This window comes from Mobula hypostoma, chromosome 10 (assembly GCF_963921235.1).
Source record: "Mobula hypostoma chromosome 10, sMobHyp1.1, whole genome shotgun sequence".
NCBI lineage: Eukaryota > Metazoa > Chordata > Chondrichthyes > Myliobatiformes > Myliobatidae > Mobula > Mobula hypostoma.
In genome coordinates, this window is record NC_086106.1 from 37,446,936 (window position 1) to 37,465,513 (window position 18,578).

Below are 18,578 nucleotides of genomic sequence, written 5' to 3' on the forward strand. Positions count from 1 at the left end.
GTGTTCCTAAGACCAACCTGTGTGGAACACCACTAGTCACTGGCAGCCAACTAAAATAGGCCTCCTCTTATTCCCATTCTTTGCTTTCTGATAGTCAGCCGATCTTCTATCCATGTTAGTATCTTTCCTGTAATACCATGGGCCCTTATCTTGTTAAGCAACCTCATGTGCAGCACCTTGTCAAAGGCCTTCTGAAAATCAAAGTAAACAACATCCATTGACTCTCCTATGTCTATTGTTATTTCCTCAAAGAATTTTCATAGATTTGTCAGGCAAGATTTCCCTATAAGAAACCTTGCTGACTTTGGCCAACTTCATCATGTGCCTACGAGTACCCAGAAACCTGATTCTTAATAACCTTCCCATCCACTGAAGTTAGGCTAACTGGCCTATAATTTCCTTTCTTCTACCTCACTTTCTTCTTAAAGAGTGGAGATTCATTTGCAATTTTCCAGTTCCTCGGAACCATGCCAGAATATACGATTCTTGAAATATCATTACTAATACCTCCGCAACCTCCTCAGTTAGCTATTTCAGAACTCTGGGGTGTAGTCCATCTCGCTCAGTTGGCTTACCTACCTTCACACCTTTCAGCTTCACAAGTATATTCTCCTTCTGCCACCTAACACTCTTGAATTTCTAGCATACTGTTAGTGTCTTCCACAGTGAAAACTGATGCAGAGTACTTAAGTTCACCTGCCATTCCTTTGTCCTCCATTAATATCTCTCCAGCTTCATTTCCCAGCAGTCCGATATCCACTCTCATATCCCTGTTTCTCTTTATATATCTGAAGAAAACTTCTGGTATCTCCTTTTATAGCTTACCTTCATACTTCATCTTTTCTCTCCTGATAGATTTTTTAGTTGCCTTCTGTTGGTTTTTAAAAGCATCCCAATCCTTTAACTTCCCACTAATTTTTGCTCTATTATATGCCCTCTCTTTTGCTTTTATGCACTTTGACTTCTTTTGTCAGCCACAGTCCCCTTTCTTAATTTTTAGGATGTATCTCCAAGCGCCTTCCGAATTGCCCCCAGAAACTCCAGCCATTGCTACTCTGCCATCATCCCTGCTAGTGTCACCTTTGAATCAACTTCGGCCAGCTCCTCTCTCACGCCCCTGTAATTCCCTTTATTTTATTGTAATACTGATACATTTGAATTTAGCTTTTCCTTCTCAAAATGGTGAACAATTTCTATCATGTCTGGTTGGAATGTTGCCTCCCTGGTGCCAGGATCAGGGATGTCTCGGATCAAGTCCATGGCATTCTCAACGGCAAGGATGAGCTGCCAGGAGTCTTGGTACAAATTGTCATCATTGATATAGATAGAAAAGGTGAGGAGAACCTGAAGAGAGATTTTAGGTAGCTTGGTAGAAAGCTGAGAAACAGGACATCCAGAGTAGTAGTCACTGCCTGTGCCATGTGCCAGTGGGGGAAAGAATAGGATGATTTGGCAGTTGACTGTGTGGCTGAAGAACTGGGCAGGGGTTTAGATTTATGGACCATTGGGATCTCTTCTGGGGAAGGTATGACCTGTACAAAAGGGACAGATTATACCAAAACCCGAAGGAGTTCAGTATCAATGCCAGCAGGTTGGCTAGAGTTGTTCGAGAGGGCTTGAACTAATTTGGCAGGGGATTGGGAACTGGAGTGATAAGGCTGAAGATGATCAACTGGTTTACAAACAGAGGCAACGTGTAGTGAGACTCCTAGCAAGGGGAGGCTGACGATAGGGCAAAATTGCTGTCAACAGGATGAGTTGCAACATAAGAGGCAGACAAAATTGAGAAGGGTGAATACAGGTCTGAAGGTGTTATATTTGAATGCGTGCAGTATATGGAATAAGGTAGATGAACTTGTAGCACAGTTACAGATTGGCATCACTGAATCATGGCTGAAAGAAGATTACAGCTGGGAGCTTAATGTCCAAAGATACACATGGTATCAAAAGGACAAGCGGGGTTGGCATTGCTCTGTTGGTAAAAAATGAAATCAAATAATTAAAAAGGGTTGGAAGAGCTAAGGAACTGCAAGTGTAAAATGACCCTGATGGGAGTTACATACAGACCTCCACACAGTTCTAAGAATATGGTCTACACATTACAACGGGAGATGGAAAATGCATGCCAAAAGGGCAATATTACAATGTTCATGGAGGATTTCAATATGCAGTAGAATGGGAAAATCAGGTTGGTACTGGATTCCAAGAGGGGGAATTTCTAGAATTTAGTGCAGCTTTTTTAGAGAAGTTCGTGGTTGAGCCCACTATGGGATCAGCTATTCTGGAATGGGTGTTGTGCAATGAACCAGAATTGATTAGGGAGCTTAAAGTAAAAGAACCCTTGGGACAAGTGACCAAAATATGATCTAATTCACCCTGAAATTTGAGGAGGAGAAGCTAAAGTCAGATGAATCAGTATTACTGTGGAGTAAAGGGAATTACAGAGGCATGAGAGAGGTGTTGGCCAGAGTTGATTGGAAAAGTGCAGAGATGACAGCGGAGCAGCAATGGCTGGAAGCAATTCAGAAGGCACAGGATATATACATCCTAAAGAGGACGAAGTATTTTAAAGGCAAGATGACACAACCGTGACTAACAAGAGAAGTAAAAGCCAACTTAAATGCCAAAGAGAGGGGATATAATAGAACAAAAATTAGTGGGAAGTTAAATGATTGGGAAGCTTTTAAAAACCAACAGAAGGCAGCTAAAAATGTCATTAAGAAGGTGAAGATGGAATATGAAAGTAATCTAGCCGATAATGTTAAAGAGGATACCAAAAGTTTCTTCAGATACATAAAATGTAAAAGAGAGGCAACAGTGAATATCAAACTGCTGGAAAATGATGCTGGAGAGGTGGTATTGGGTGACAAGGAAATGGCAGATGAACTGAATAAGTATTTTTGCATCAGTCTTCACAGTGGAAGACAATAGCAGTATGGTGGAAGTTCCATGTGTCAGGGGTCATGAAGTTTGTGAAGTTACCATTACTAGAGAGAAGGTTCTTGGGAAACTAAAAGGTCTGAAGGTAGAAAAGTCACCTGGACTAGATGGTGTTAACACCAGGTTTCAGAAAGAGGTGGGAGATCATGGAGGCATCAGTAATGATCTTCCAAGAATCACTAGATTCAGGAATGGTTCCAGAAGACTGGAAAATTGCCAATGTCACTCCACTCTTCAAGAAGGGAGAGAGGCAGATGAAAGGAAATAATAAACTAGTTAGTCTGACATCAGTGGTTGGGAAGATGTTGGAGTCGATTATTAAGGGTAAGGTCTCAGGGTACTTGGAGGCACATGATAAAATAGGCCATAGTCAGCATGGTTTCCTGAAGGGAAAATCTTGCTTGGCAAATCTGTGGGAATTCTTTGAAGAAAGAACATTCAGGATAGACAAAGGAGAATCAGTTGATGTTGTGTTTGGATTTTTAGAAAGCCTTTGACAAGGTGCCACATGAGGCTGCTTAACAAGCTATGAGCCCATGGTATTACAGGAAAGATTTTAGCAATGGACAAAGCAGTGGCTGATTGGCAGGAAACAAAGAGTGAGAATAGAGGGAAACTTTTCTAGTTGACTGCCGGTGACTAGTGGTGTTCCACAGGAGTCTGTGTTGGAACTGATTCTTTTCATGTTATATGTCAATGATTTGGATGATGGAATTGATGGCTCTGTGGCCAAGTTTGTGGACAATATGAGGATAGGTGGAGGGGCAGGTAGTTTTGAGGAAGTAGAGAGGTCGCAGAAGGATTTAGACAGATTAGGAGAAGTGGCAGATGGAATACAGCATTGCGAAGTGCATGGTCATGCACTTTTGTAGAAGAAATGAAAGGCTTGACTATTTTCTAAATGGAGAGAAAATACAAAAAAGTGAGACGCAGAGAGACTTGGGAGTCCTAGTGCAGGATTCCCTAAAGGTTTATTTGCAGATTCAGTCTGTGGTGAGGAAGGCAAATGCGATATTAGCATTCATTTCAAGAGGACTAGAATATAAAAGCAGGGACATAATGTTGAGACTTTATAAAGCACTGGTGAGCCGTTACTTGGAGTATTTTGAGCAGTTTTAGGCCCCTCATCTTGGAAAGAATGTGCTGAAACTGGGAAGAGTTCAAAGGAGTTTCATGAAAATGATACCAAGAGTGATTGGCTTGTCATATGAAGGGTGTTTGATGGATCTGGGCCTGTATTCACTAGAATTCTGGAGAATGAGGGGTGACCTAATTGAAACCCATCGAATGGTGAGAAGCCTTGATAGAGTAGATTTGAAAGGTGGGGAGGGAGGGGAGAGATGAAGTAAAGAGCTGGGAAGTTCATTGGTGAAAGAGATACAGTGCTGGAGAAGGGAGAATCTGATAGGAGAAAATCTCCAACCTGATGGGATCAACATCGATTTCTCGAAAACCTCCAACCTGATAGTGTGAACATCGATTTCTTGAACTTCGGGTAATGCCCCCCCCCCCACACCTCTCCTTCACCATTCTCCGCTCCCTTTTCCCTCTCTTCCCTTATCTCCTTGCCTGCCCATTGCCTCCCACTGGTGCTCCTCCCCCCTCTTCTTTCTTTCATGGCCTTCTGTTCCCTCCTATTGGACTCCCCCTTCTCCAGCCCTGTACCTCTTTCATCAATCAACTTCCCAGCTCTTTACTTCATCCCTCCCCCTCCTGGTTTTACCTATCACCTTGTGTTTCTCTCAACCCTCCCTCACCTTTTAAATCTACTCCTCATCTTTTTTGTCCAGTCCTGCCAAAGGGCCTTGGCTCAAAACGCCGACTGTACTTTTTTCCATGGATGCTGCCTGGCCTGCTGTGTGTGTTACTTGGATATCCAGCATTTGCAGATTTTCTCGTTTGTGATTTGACCTTTTCCTAGTTGACTCAACCATAATCTGCTCTAAAAAAAACCCCATCTTGTAGGCATTCTACAAATTCCTGCTCTTGGGATCCAGCATCAACCCAATTTTCCCAATCTACCTGCAAGATTGAAATTTCTGATGACTACTGTAATATTACTGTTATTACATTACTTTTCTGTCTCCTGTTTTAGTTTATATCCATATCCTGCCTGTTGTTCGGAGGCATGTATGTAACTCCCATCAGCTATATATGCAGTTTCTTAACCCATAGGATTCTACATTTTCTGATCCTGTTTCACCACTAAGGATTTGATTTCATTGTTTTTTAACCAACTGAACCTCCCAACCCCCTCTGCCTACCTGCCTATCCTTTCAGTATACTACCTTGAGATTCATTTGATTGCAGGCATTCACAGGAAAATAATGAAATACAATAGAATTTGTGATAAACTCCATAAGACTGACAACAACCGATGTGCATTATGGTACAAAAGATGACAAACTGTGCAAATAAAAAATATGTAATGCACGTGTTGGAGAGTCCCTGAAGGTGAGTCTGTACATTGTGGAATCAGAGTTGAGATGAATGCCTCCCTCCCTCACTCCCCTCCACTACTTTTCTCCCTCTCCATCCACCTCACCATTTCTCCCTCTATACACCTACTTCTGTCCCACCCTTGTTTGCGACTGATTTCTAGGACTCAATTCAAGATCAAAATGGAAGGACGTCCCTTTACAACAGGAGGAATTTCTTTAGCCAGAAAGTGGACAATCAGTGCCACAGACAGCTGTGGAGGCCCTCATTGAGTATACAGTGGATTTCAGTTCATTGGGCCATTGGTTAATCAGAGCAGCTGCTTATTTGGGCCAACCCTTAAAGAACAAAAACTTCCTGAGTAAATAGCCAGGATTCCCTGTTTACTTGGAACACTATGCCACTTAAGTAGGGCAGGAGGCTGTTGCTGAATGGTTTCTAACGAGCGTCAGTTGCGTGCACTTGTGTGGCCGTTAGAGCGAACAGTTTTTAAATAGTGTCAGTTACATGTGTTTGTGTTCAAAAAGCAGTGATTTTTGTCACTGATAGCTGGCGAGAACTAAACGGCAAGACAATTCATAACTGTTTTGTTCACTGCAGTTTCAAGCATTCAGGCTTAGAGATGCTAGAAGTGGCCGGGAGTGTAAATGAAAATAATTTCACAACTTCAACAAGTTAGGAACTGCAAAGACTTTAAAGGTATCAACAATCATCTTGAAAGTTACAATTAAAATGAAGATCTAGAAGATGCAATCATCAAAAGGATTTATAAAGGCAGTCCATTACCTACACTAGGTGTTTGTGCTGACTTTGTTTATTTACAACCAAATCATAAAAACACTGGATGAATTCTTCCGTCAAAAACTATTAGGAACTAATACACAATTTTATAGTACTGTGGTAGTGTTGATAGTGTTCAAATTTGTACTGTATTTTATTTAAATACAAAATTTGTTACTCAGTTAAACAGTAGTCTGTCTTTTTTATATCTTTTTAATTATTTCAATGAAACTTCAGCTAATTGGGGCAGCTGCTTCATAACCAGAATACACTGCACTGAAAAAAGAAATTCATTAGCTCTTGATTAGACCATAAGCTATTGGAGCAGAAATACCATTCAGCCCATTGAATCTGCTCCGCTATTCAATCATGGGCTCATACCCACTTCCCTGCTTTCACACCATACCCTTTGATGCCCTGGCTAATCAAGAACCTATCTGTCTCTGCCTTAAATACACCAAATGACTTGGCCTCCACAGCTGCTCGTGGCAACAAATTCCACAGATTTACCACCCTCTGACTAATTTCTCTGCACCTCCGTTCTAAAAGGACGTCCCTCAATCCTGAAGTTGTGCCCTCTTGTCCTAGAATCCCCTACCATGGGAAATAACTTTGCCATATCTAATCTGTTCAGGCCTTTTAACATTCGGAATGTTTCTATGAGATCCCCCTCATTCTCCTGAACTCCAGGGAATACAGTCCAAGAGCTGCCAGATATTCCTCATACAGTAACCCTTTCATTCCTGGAATCATTCTTGTGAATCTTCTCTGAACCCTCTCCAATGTCAGTATATCCTTTCTAAAATAAGGAGCCCAAAACTGCACACAATAAGTAAGCGTATCAAATATTATGGGAGAAAAGTGTTGAGAAGGAAACTAAATCAGCCATGATCAAAAGTTGAAAAAGACTGGATGAGTCGAATCGCTTAATTCTCCTCCTATGTCTTTGTGGTCTTATGCCAAGGTGACTAGTGGGGTACCGCAAGGCTCAGTGCTGGGACCCCAGTTGTTTACAATATATATTAATGACTTGGATGAGGGAATTAAATGCAGCATCTCCAAGTTTGCGGATGACACGAAGCGGGGTGGCAGTGTTAGCAGTGAGGAGGATGCTAAGAGGATGCAGGGTGACTTGGATAGGTTGGGTGAGTGGGCAAACTCATGGCAGATGCAATTTAATGTGGATAAATGTGAAGTTATCCACTTTGGTGGCAAAAATAGGAAAACAGATTATTATCTGAATGGTGGCCGATTAGGAAAAGGGGAGGTGCAACGAGACCTGGGTGTCATTATACACCAGTCATTGAAAGTGGGCATGCAGGTACAGCAGGCGGTGAAAAAGGCGAACGGTATGCTGGCATTTATAGCGAGAGGATTCGAGTACAGGAGCAGGGAGGTACTACTGCAGTTGTACAAGGCCTTGGTGAGACCACACCTGGAGTATTGTGTGCAGTTTTGGTCCCCTAATCTGAGGAAAGACATCTTTGCCATAGAGGGAGTACAAAGAAGGTTCACCAGATTGATTCCTGGGATGGCAGGTCTTTCATATGAAGAAAGACTGGATGAACTGGGCTTATACTCGTTGGAATTTAGAAGATTGAGGGGGGATCTGATTGAAACGTATAAGATCCTAAAGGGATTGGACAAGCTAGATGCGGGAAGATTGTTCACGATGTTGGGGAGGTCCAGAACGAGGGGTCACAGTTTGAGGATAGAGGGGAAGCCTTTTAGGACCGAGATTAGGAAAAACTTCTTCACACAGAGAGTGGTGAATCTGTGGAATTCTCTGCCACAGCAAACTGTTGAGGCCAGTTCATTAGCTATGTTTAAAAGGAAGTTAGATATGGCCCTTGTGGCTACAGGGGTCAGGGGGTATGGAGGGAAGGCTGGGTTCTGAGTTGGATGATCAGCCATGATCATAATAAATGGCGGTGCAGGCTCGAAGGGCCGAATGGCCTACTCCTGCACCTATTTTCTATGTTTCTATGTTTCTATAATCTACAACCTTTTCCAAATGCAGTAAGTGTTGAGCCCAGCAGTCAGTATGGACAAGGGAAGATTACACAAGCCAGCAAAGTATTTCTTGTTGTTTCCTCAGTTCCATCCCCACCCCCACCTTTATCAGCTGTGACAAAGACTCATGCAAATTTCTACAATGCAAAATGTACCCTGGAAAGCATTCTGAGAACATCATGAACTGTTAACTGTAAACAAACTGTGCAAATCCAGATATAAATAAATAGCAATAAATAACGAGCATGAAATAACAATATAACAGAATCCTTAAATGAGTGTAGCTATCGCCTATTGTTCAAGAGCCTGATGCTCGGGGGTAGTAACTGCTCTTCAACCTGGTAGTGTGAGTCCTGAGGCACCTCTATCTTCTACCTGATGGCAGCAGTGATAAAAAAAAACCATGGCCTGAGTGGTGGGTGGTGAGAATCTTTCCTACACTGATGTTTCATGTAGATGTGTTCAATGGTTGGAAGCAGTGGGTGGTGAGAATCTTTCCTACACTGATGTTTCATGTAGATGTGTTCAATAGTTGGAAGGGGTGGGTGGTGAGAATCTTTCCTACTCTGATGTTTCATGTAGATGTGTTCAATAGTTGGAAGGGGTGGGTGGTGAGAATCTTTCCTACTCTGATGTTTCATGTAGATGTGTTCAATGGTTGGAAGGGTTTTATCGTCCACTACTTTTTGTAGGATTTTCTGCTCAAAGGCTTTGGTGTTCCCGTACCATGCTGTAATGCAGGCAGTCAGCACACTTTCCACCACACATCTATAGAAGTTTGCCAAGGTTTTTGATGACTTGCTGAACCTCCACAGTCTCTTGAGGAAGTAGAGACACTGTCATGCTTTCTTTGCAATAATATTTACATGATGGATCCAGGACAGGTCCTCTGAAATAGGGACATCTAGGAAATTTAAAGTTACTGACCCTCTCCACCTCTGATCCACTAATGATTACTGGCTCATGGACCTCTGTTTTCCCTCTCCTGAAGTCTACAATGAGCTCCTTGGTCTTACCGACATTGAGTGAGAGGTTGTGGTTATTACAACACTCAGCCAAGTTTTCAATCTCCCTCCTGTATGCTGACTCATACTCATCACCCCATCGAGGACATCTTTAAAAGACGGCGTCTCAAGGCAATAAGTCCTCACCACTTAAGACATGCCCTTTTCTCATTACTACCATCATGGAGGAGTTACAGGAGCCTGAAGACCCACTCTCAATGTATTAGGAACAGCTTTTCCCCTTTCATCATCAGATCTCCAAATAATCCATTAATCCACCTCAGTATTCCATTCTTTTTGCACTATTTATTTTGTAGCTTATAATTAGTTTATCTCTTAGGACTGTTTTGCAGCAGCAGTACAAATGTCATATATGACAGTGATAAATAACCTAACTCGGACTGATTGAGGAAGAAATATTGCCTTGGACTGTGCAGGGTTATGGAATGACAAATAACATAATTACAGATTAATTAAAATGTCTTTAGGAAATAAAAACTTCTACTCAATTTAATTTCCATTTTATACTTGGTAACTAGTGAAACCAATCACTGGGTGTGGGGTATTCTGATTCCACACCCATTAACTGCTCAGGAACAGTTATTACCCTGCAGCCATCAGGCTCCTGTACTAGCGTGGATAATGTCACTCACCACAACTCCGAACTGACTTCTCAATCTACATACTCACTTTGTAGGGCTCTTTGAGGGGGAGATAATGAATCCAGCATGGATAATGTCACTCACCACAACTCCGAACTGACTTCTCAATCTACAGACTCATTTTGTAGGGCTCTTTGAGGGGGATAATGGATCAGCCTCGATGGGCTGATTGGTCTAATTGTGCTCCCATGTCTTATGGTCGGATGTTCTCAGTATTATGTTTGATTTGCAAAGTTTGCCTCCTCTTGCACATTGGTTGTTTGTCCGCTTTTGTTTATATATAGTTTCCATAAATTTTATTGCACAGTATTTCTTTATTTTCCTGTAATTACCTGCAAGGAAACAAATCACAGGGTAGTGTATGGTGACATATATGTTCTTTGATAATAAATTTACTCTGAGTTTGATTCTGTCCTACACAGGAGCAATCAATGGATAAACTTTCCTGCTATGAGCTCATTGCTAAAGGTACATCTCTGCTCCTTGAGGCACAGTTCAGAACAGATCTGTTTTGTTACTTAACCTTTTGGTTAATTGTACATCTGTGCAGCCATACCAGAAAAGGGATACATTTTGGGTGCCTGGAGTTTATTCTCAGAGGCTTTGGAACAGACACCAGTACAAAGAGCTCCTCTCTGAAATAGCTCCATGAGACAGTTTAGATCCGGGAACTTTGCTTTACCTTGGCACCGTGGTGGCAAACACTGGCAAAGTCGCAGAGCATGGAAACAGGCCTTTCAGCTCAACCGATCCACCCCAACCAAGAACCCAATCCAAAAAACTCCTAATTGCCACGTTTGGCCCAGATCCCTCTAAGCTTTCCCCATCCGTGCACCATACTGCTGTTGTTTCGTTGCTCATTTTGTTCTTGGTTGTTCAGCTGAACATTGTGGGCATGCTATGTCAGTGCCGGAATGTGTGGCAACACCTGCGGGCTGTCCCCAGCACATTCATTAAATAGATACTATTGATTCCAAAGGAAATTACAGTGTCATTTATAAATATTAGAAGAGAAGTAGAAAGAATAAAAAAAAAGTTACCACAAACAGTTGAATAGGAGCGGGGTCATCACTTCCCCAGCTATAAGGTGACTCATCATAGAGCCTAATGGCAGAGGGCAAGAATGACCTCATATAGTGCTCTTTGGAGCAGCGTAGTTGCCTTAGTCTATTACTAAAAGTGCTCCTCTGTTCAGCTAAGGTAGCATGCAGAGGGTGAGAAACATTGTCCAGAATTGCCAGGATTTTCCATAGGGTCCTTTGTTCTACCACAGCCTCCAGTGTGTCCAGTCTGACTCCTATAACAGAGCCAGCCTTTCTAATCAGTTTATTGAGCCTGTTGGCATCGCCCATGTCCATGCCATTGCACCAGCCCCATTAGTTGTGTTGGACATTAATGTAAATAATGCATTTCACTGTATGTATGTCCATGTGATATACAAATCTGAATCTGTCATTATTGCACCTGTCTCAACCTCTTCCTCTGTCAATTCATTTCATACGTGTGAAAACATTCGCCCTCAAATTCCTATTAAATTTCTGTACTCTAATCTGAAACCTATTCTTGATTCCCCAGCCCAGGGAAAAAGACTGAGTGCATTCACCCTATCTATGCTCCCTCGTGACTTTAGACAGTTCTCTAAGATCACCGCAACACACATCAAAGTTGCTGGTGAATGCAGCAGGCCAGGCAGCATCTATAGGAAGAGGTGCAGTCGACATTTTGGGCCGAGACCCTTCGTCAGGACGAACTGAAGGAAGAGTGAGTAAGGGATTTGAAAGTGGGAGGGTGAGGGGGAGATCCAAAATGATAGGAGAAGACAGGAGGGGGAGGGATGGAGCCAAGAGCTGGACAGGTGATTGGCAAAGGGGATATGGGAGGATCATGGAACAGGAGGTCCGGGGAGAAAGATGGGGGGGGGTGGAACCCAGAGGATGGGCAAGGGATATACAGAGGGGCAGAGGGAGAAAAAGGAGAGTGAGAGAAAGAATGTGTGTATAAAAATAAATAACGGATGGGGTATGAGGGGGAGGTGGGGCATTAACGGAAGTTAAAGTCCATGTTCATGCCATCAGGTTGGAGGCTACCCAGACGGAATATAAGGTGTTGTTCCTCCAACCTGAGTGTGGCTTCATCTTTACAGTAGAGGAGGCCGTGGATAGACATGTCAGAATGGGAATGGGATGTGGAATTAAAATGTGTGGCCACTGGGAGATCCTGCTTTCTCTGGCGGACAGAGCGTAGGTGTTCAGCAAAGCGGTCTCCCAGTCTGCGTCGGGTCTCGCCAATATATAGAAGGCCACATCGGGAGCACCGGACGCAGTATATCACCCCAGCCGACTCACAGGTGAAGTGTCGCCTCACCTGGAAGGACTGTTTGGGGCCCTGAATGGTGGTAAGGGAGGAAGTGTAAGGGCATGTGTAGCACTTGTTCCACTTACAAGGATAAGTGCCAGGAGGGAGATCAGTGGGGAGAGATGGGGGGGGACGAATGGACAAGGGAGTCGCGTAGGGAGCAATCCCTGCGGAAAGCAGAGAGAGGCGGGGAGGGAAAGATGTGCTTAGTGGTGGGATCCCGTCGGAGGTGGCGGAAGTTACGGAGAATAATATGTTGGACCCGGAGGCTGGTGGGGTGGTGGTGAGGACCAGGGGAACCCTATTCCTAGTGGAGTGGCGGGAGGATGGAGTGAGAGCAGATGTACGTGAAATGGGGGAGATGCGTTTGAGAGCAGAGTTGATAGTGGAGGAAGGGAAGCCCCTTTCTTTAAAAAAGGAGGACATCTCCCTCGTCCTGGAATGAAAAGCCTCATCCTGAGAGCAGATGCGGCGGAGATGGAGGAATTGCGAGAAGGGGATTGCATTTTTGCAAGAGACAGGGTGAGAGGAGGAATAATCCAGATAGCTGTGAGAGTCCGTAGGCTTATAGTAGACATCAGTGGATAAGCTGTCTCCAGAGAGAGAAAGATCTAGAAAGGGGAGGGAGGTGTCGGAAATGGACCAGGTAAACTTGAGGGCAGGGTGAAAGTTGGAGGCAAAGTTAATAAAGTCAACGAGCTCAGCACGTGTGCAGGAAGGGTCTCGGCCTGAAACGTCGACTGTACTTCTTCCTAGAGATGCTGCCTGGCCTGCTGCGTTCACCAGCAACTTTGATGTGTGTTGCTTGAATTTCCAGCGTCTGCAGAATTCCTGTTGTTTGCGTCTCTAAGATCACCTCTCAGTCTCTTACACTCCAAGGGAAAAGGTGTTCTAGTCTGTCCAACCTCTCCAATCTTGAGTAGATTTATGAGTAGCACTGCCATAAGAAAGCAGCATCCAACACCAAGGACCCCTAGTACCCTGGCTATGCCCTCCTCTCATTACTATCATCAGGCAGGAGGTACAGAAACCTTAGGTCCCACACTCCCAGGTTCAGGAGCAGTTATTACTGGGCTCTACAACCATCAGACTTCTGAACTGGTATGGATTACTTCATTCACAACTCAGAACTGACTCCACAACTTGAAGGACAACTTTCAAGAACTCATCTTCTCAGTACTTTTTTATATTCACAATTTGTCTTTTGCACATTGGTTGTTTGTAAGTCTTCATTTATAGTTTTTCATAAATTCCGTTATACTTCCTTATTTTCCTGTAAATACCTGGAAGAAAATGAATCTCAAGGGTGTACTGCACACCCAATGACTAGGCATCCACAGCTGTTTGTGGCAATGAATTCCACAGATTCACCTCCCTCTGCCTAAAGAAATTCCTCCTCATCTCTGTACTAAAGGGACTTCCTTGTGTTCTGAGGCTGTGCCCTCTGGTCCTCGCCTCCCCCTTACAGGGAACACATACCTGTTACAATCCTAGCTTCTGTCTGTCTATTCTATATTTGTGTGGCATCTTCTCTGAGGATCATCGTCTTGCTGTGGTGGAGAGGCTTGTGAGATCCTGACACTCAGAGAGTGCTAGTTGGCCAGTGTTAGAGTGGGAATATCAGGCTTTGGCTCATAGGTGTTGGTGAGGAGAAGCAGAGGCTGGAGGTAGTTTTTTTTTGTTTAATTTTTATTTCTTTCTTTCTTATTGCACAGATAGAGAAGTGGGAATGCCAAGCAGAATAGTGGAATGTTCCTCTTGCGGGATGTGGGAAAGGAGGGAGACCTCCAGTGTTTCTGATGACCATACCTGCAAGAAGTCATCCACAGCTGTAGTTTCTTCAGACTGCGTTAAGGAATTGGAGCTGGAACTGGATTAACTCCAGATCATTCTGAAGGCTGAGGGATTGATGGACAGGACATACAGCAAGGTAGTTACGGCCAAGGTGTAGGACACAGGTAACAAGGCAACTGTCAGGAGGGTGAAAGGGAACACTGTCATTGCAGAGTACCCCGTGCTCATTATGGGTTTGGATACTGTTGAGGAGGATAACCTAGCAAATAAAGCCACAGTGGCTGGGTCTGTAGCACTGAGTCTGGCTCTGTGGCTCAAAAAGGGAAGTGGGGTGAAGAGGTGAGCTGTGGTGATAGGGAATTCATTGGTTAGGGGAACAGACAGGAGGATCTATGTAGGAGAACAAAGTTCCCAGATGGTACGTTGGCTCACTGGTGTCAGCGTCAGGAATGTCTTGGATCAAGTCCACAGCATTCTTAAGTGGGAGGGTGAGCAGTCAGAGGGTACAGTCCATGTTGGTACCAATGACAGGGTGATGAGTCCTGAATTTAGGCAGTTAGGTGTTAAGTTAAAGGACAGGACCTCCAGGATTGAGGTATCAGGACTGCTACCTGTGCTATGTGATAGTGAGGCCAGAAATTAGGAAGATCATACAGTTTAACACATGGCTAAAGAAATGGTGCAGGAAGGAGGGCTTCAGATTTTTGGATCATTGGGCTCTCTTTCAGGGAAGGTGGCACCTGTACAGAAGGGGAGGTTTGCACTTGAACTGGAGGGGGACTAATGTCCTTGTGGGAAGGTTTGCTACTGCCACGTGGAAGGCAGGGCAGGGGGATGTAAACCAGAGTTGCAGGGAGATGGTAACCAGAGTGCCAGAGCAGATAGTGGAATGGTTTTGGGGAAAGATGTTGTTAAGCCTACATACAAAGTTAGAAATCAAAAGGTCGAGCATGATAGGACTAATTTTGGAACTAAGGATGTAATGTTGAAACTTTATAGAGCACAGGTGAGGCCTCACTTGGGGTATTGAGAGCAGGTTGGGCCTCTTATCTTAAAAAGGATATGCTGAAACTGGAAAGGGTTCAAAGGAGATTCATGATTCCAGGATTGAATGGCGTCTGATAACTCTGTGCCTTTATCCAGCAGAATTCAGAAGAATGAGGAATGACCTCAATGAAAAACCTATTGAATGGTGGAAGGCCTTGAGAGAGTGGATATGGACAGTATGTTTCCTATAGTGGGCGAGTCTAAGACCAGAATAGAGGCGCACCCTTTTAGTACAGAGATAAAGAGATATTTCTTTAGTCAGAGGGTGGTGAATCTGCGGAATTCTTTGCCACAGGCAGCTGTGGAGGCCAAGTCTTTGTGTATATTTAAGGCAGAGGTTGACAGATTCTTGATTGGTCAGTGCATGAAGGGATACAGGGAGAAGGCAGGATATTGGAGCTGAGTAAAAATTGGATCAGTCATGATGAAATAGTGGAGCAGACTCGATGGGCCAAATGGCTAATAGGCAAGGCAGCTGAGTTTAGGGGATGGATCAGCACATGGAATTATGACGTTGTAGCCATTAGTAAGACTTGGCTGCAGGAGAGGCAGAATTGTTAGCTCAGTGTTCTGTGGTTCCTTTGTTTTAGACGTGATAGAGCAGGAGGGATAAAAGGGGGAAGGATGGATTACTAGTCAGGAAATTGTCACTGCAGTGCTCAATCAGGATAGACTGGAGAAATCATCAAGTGAGGCTTTATAATCAGAACTGAGGAATAAGAAAGGTATGACCATATTAATGAAACACACAAAAAATGCTGGTGGAAAGCAGCAGGCCAGACAGCATCCATAGGAAGAAATAATGCGATTATATTATAGACCACCTAACAATCTATGGAATTTAGAGGAGCAAATTTGTAGAGAAATAGCAGATTGTTGCAAGAACCATGGGTTGTGATAGTACGTGATTTTAACTTTCCATATATTGACTGGAAATCCCATACTGTAAAGGGGCTGGAAGGGATAGAGTTTGTCAATGTGTTCAGGAAAGTTTCCTTCATCAGTCCATAGAAGTCCCAATGAGAGAGTTTGTAATTTCAGCTCTCCTATTAGGGAATGAGACAGGAAAGGTTGACAGAAGTTTGTGTCGGGAAACACTTTGCATCTGGTGATCATAATGCCATTAGTTCAAGATATAGATAACAAACAACTAAGGACCCAACTCTAATCCCTGCAGCACTCCATTAGTCACAGGCCTTCAGTTAGAGACCCAACCATCTACTACCACTCCATGGCCTCACTTGCTGCTATCAGGAAGAAGGTACAGGAACCTTAGGACCCACACCACCAAATTCAGTTCGAATTGGTCACAATCTCCAACAGCACAGGTGCACCACAAGGCTGTGTGCTTCGCCCCCTGCTCTACTCACTTTATACTTATGACTGTGAGGCTAAGCACAGCTCCAATGCCATATTTCAGTTTGCTGATGACACCATTGTGATCAACCAGCATATAGGAGAGAGATTGAAAATCTGGCTGAGTGGTGCACAAGAACAGCCTCTCACTCAATGTCAGCAAGATAAAGGAGGTGATCATTTTCTTCAGGAGGAGGAAACCAGAGGTCCATGAGCCAGTTCTCATCAGGAGATCAGAGGTGGGGAGGGTCAGCAGCTTAACATTCCTCAGCATCATCATTTCAGAGGACCTATCCTAGCGCTTCTTCCTTACAAGTTTGCATAGATTCAGCATGTAATCTAAAACCTTTCTCTCTCCTTGCTGCTATCAGGAAGAAGGTACAGGAGCCTCAGGACCCACACCACCAAGTTCAGGAATAGTTATTATCGCTCAACCATCAGGCGCTTGAGCCAGAGGGAACAACTTCACTCACCTCATCACTAATCTATTCTCACAACCTATGGACTCACTTTCAAGGACTCTTTATCTCATGTTGTCGATATTTATTAAGTATTATTTCTTTCTGTATGTGCACAGTTTGTTGTATTTTGCACATTGTTTGTCCATACTGTTGGGGGCAGTCATTGATTGTATATTATTTATATGATTGTATATTGTTTTTTATATTTACTGTGAATGCCTGCAAGAAAATGAATTTGATGACATACTGTATATGTACTTTGATAATAAATTTACCTTGAACTTTTTCCATTGATGCTTTATGAGACCAGAAATAGTGGTTATGGGTTAAGGGTGAAAGGTGAAATGTTTAAGAGGAACGTGAGGGGTAACTTCTTCATACAGAGGGTGCATGTGGAACGAACTGCTAGCAGAAGTGGTGGGAATGGGTTTGATTTCAACATTCAACAGACATTTGGGCTGGTACATGGATGGGAGGGGAGCGAAGGGCTATCCTCCTGGTCAATTTCAATAGGACTAGGAATATTAATATTTGAACATGTAGCAGATGGGCTGAAGGGCCTGTTTCTGTGCTGTGGCACCATCTGGAGTTTAGCCATCTGGTCCTTAGCTCCGGGAAGGGTCACCATGTTGGTAAGATTAACGGAGAGGTTCCAGACAAAGAGCGGCCAAACTGAGACCGCAGTGATGGAGCTGGCTGAAGATGATGACACATCACACTGGAAGTGAAGGCAGGAGGAGGCTGCAGCAGTGAAGAACCCTGAACCCAATCTGTCAAGGACCACGTGTTCCACGTGCATCAGCCTCACTGTACTGAACAATGTCATATACAGGTAGTCTCCATCAAGAGAGTTCACCTGGACATCCTGGTTATATGGATCCTGCATTACCCTCCAGAGGTATCTGAAGACCCACCAATAGACAACCCCACAGGAGAACATCACACTCAACTCGTATGTTTGCAGTGCTATACCTGTGAGGCCACCTGTAGGAAGTTATGGATTTGGAAGCTGAATCTTTGGGATGGGGGTACTTAAAGAGGAGGAAGTTACTCGCAATATTTAAGGATTGAGGGGAATGGGCACCTGGCACTTAAGATATCAGGCCAGCGCTAGATTAGCCATGATGGCATTGTATGGGGGCAGGGTGAGGAACAGACAGGTTTGAGGGGCCGAATGGCCTTCTTCTGTTCTTATTTTCTTGTGTGTCACCGTAAGGAAATCTAATAAATATAATAAATATCCTCCACTGTTTCAATTGCCTCAGACAGTGCCTGACCTGTTCGACTGTTTGGAGAACTTTGTTTAAGCTCTTTGCCAGGGTGATGCATTTGTCAGAAGTAACACCAAAGTGCGTGAGAACCACTTCCTTACACGGGTTCTACTCCTGGCCCGATGCCAAATACTCCCATGGCCCTGTTGGATGATGCATACCAAATTTCAGCCGCTCCCTCAGCACTTGTGCGTACTCGCCTCTTCTACCAATCACCTTGCAGCTTCTTACTTCATTTCCCCCCCGCCCCCTTTCCCTCGCTCCCACTCACCCTCTCCCAGCCAGCTGAGTTCACCAATCACCTTCCAGCTTCTTACTTCATTCCCCCACCCACCCGACTTCCCCTTCACCTATCACTTTCAGCTTCTTACCTAACCCCCCCAACCTCACACAGCTTCCACTCACCCTCACCCAACCAACCAACTTCCCCTTCACTTATCACCTTACAGATTCTTA

At 43.9% G+C, this 18,578-nt stretch overlaps 1 protein-coding gene across 1 annotated transcript in view; it reads right to left on the bottom strand.

Moving 5' to 3' along the window:
- kcnk6 (potassium channel, subfamily K, member 6) overlaps positions 1-18,578 on the bottom strand; it is a 31,294-nt gene that overhangs the window by 11,677 nt on the left and 1,039 nt on the right. The gene's annotated exons all lie outside the window — the stretch shown is intronic.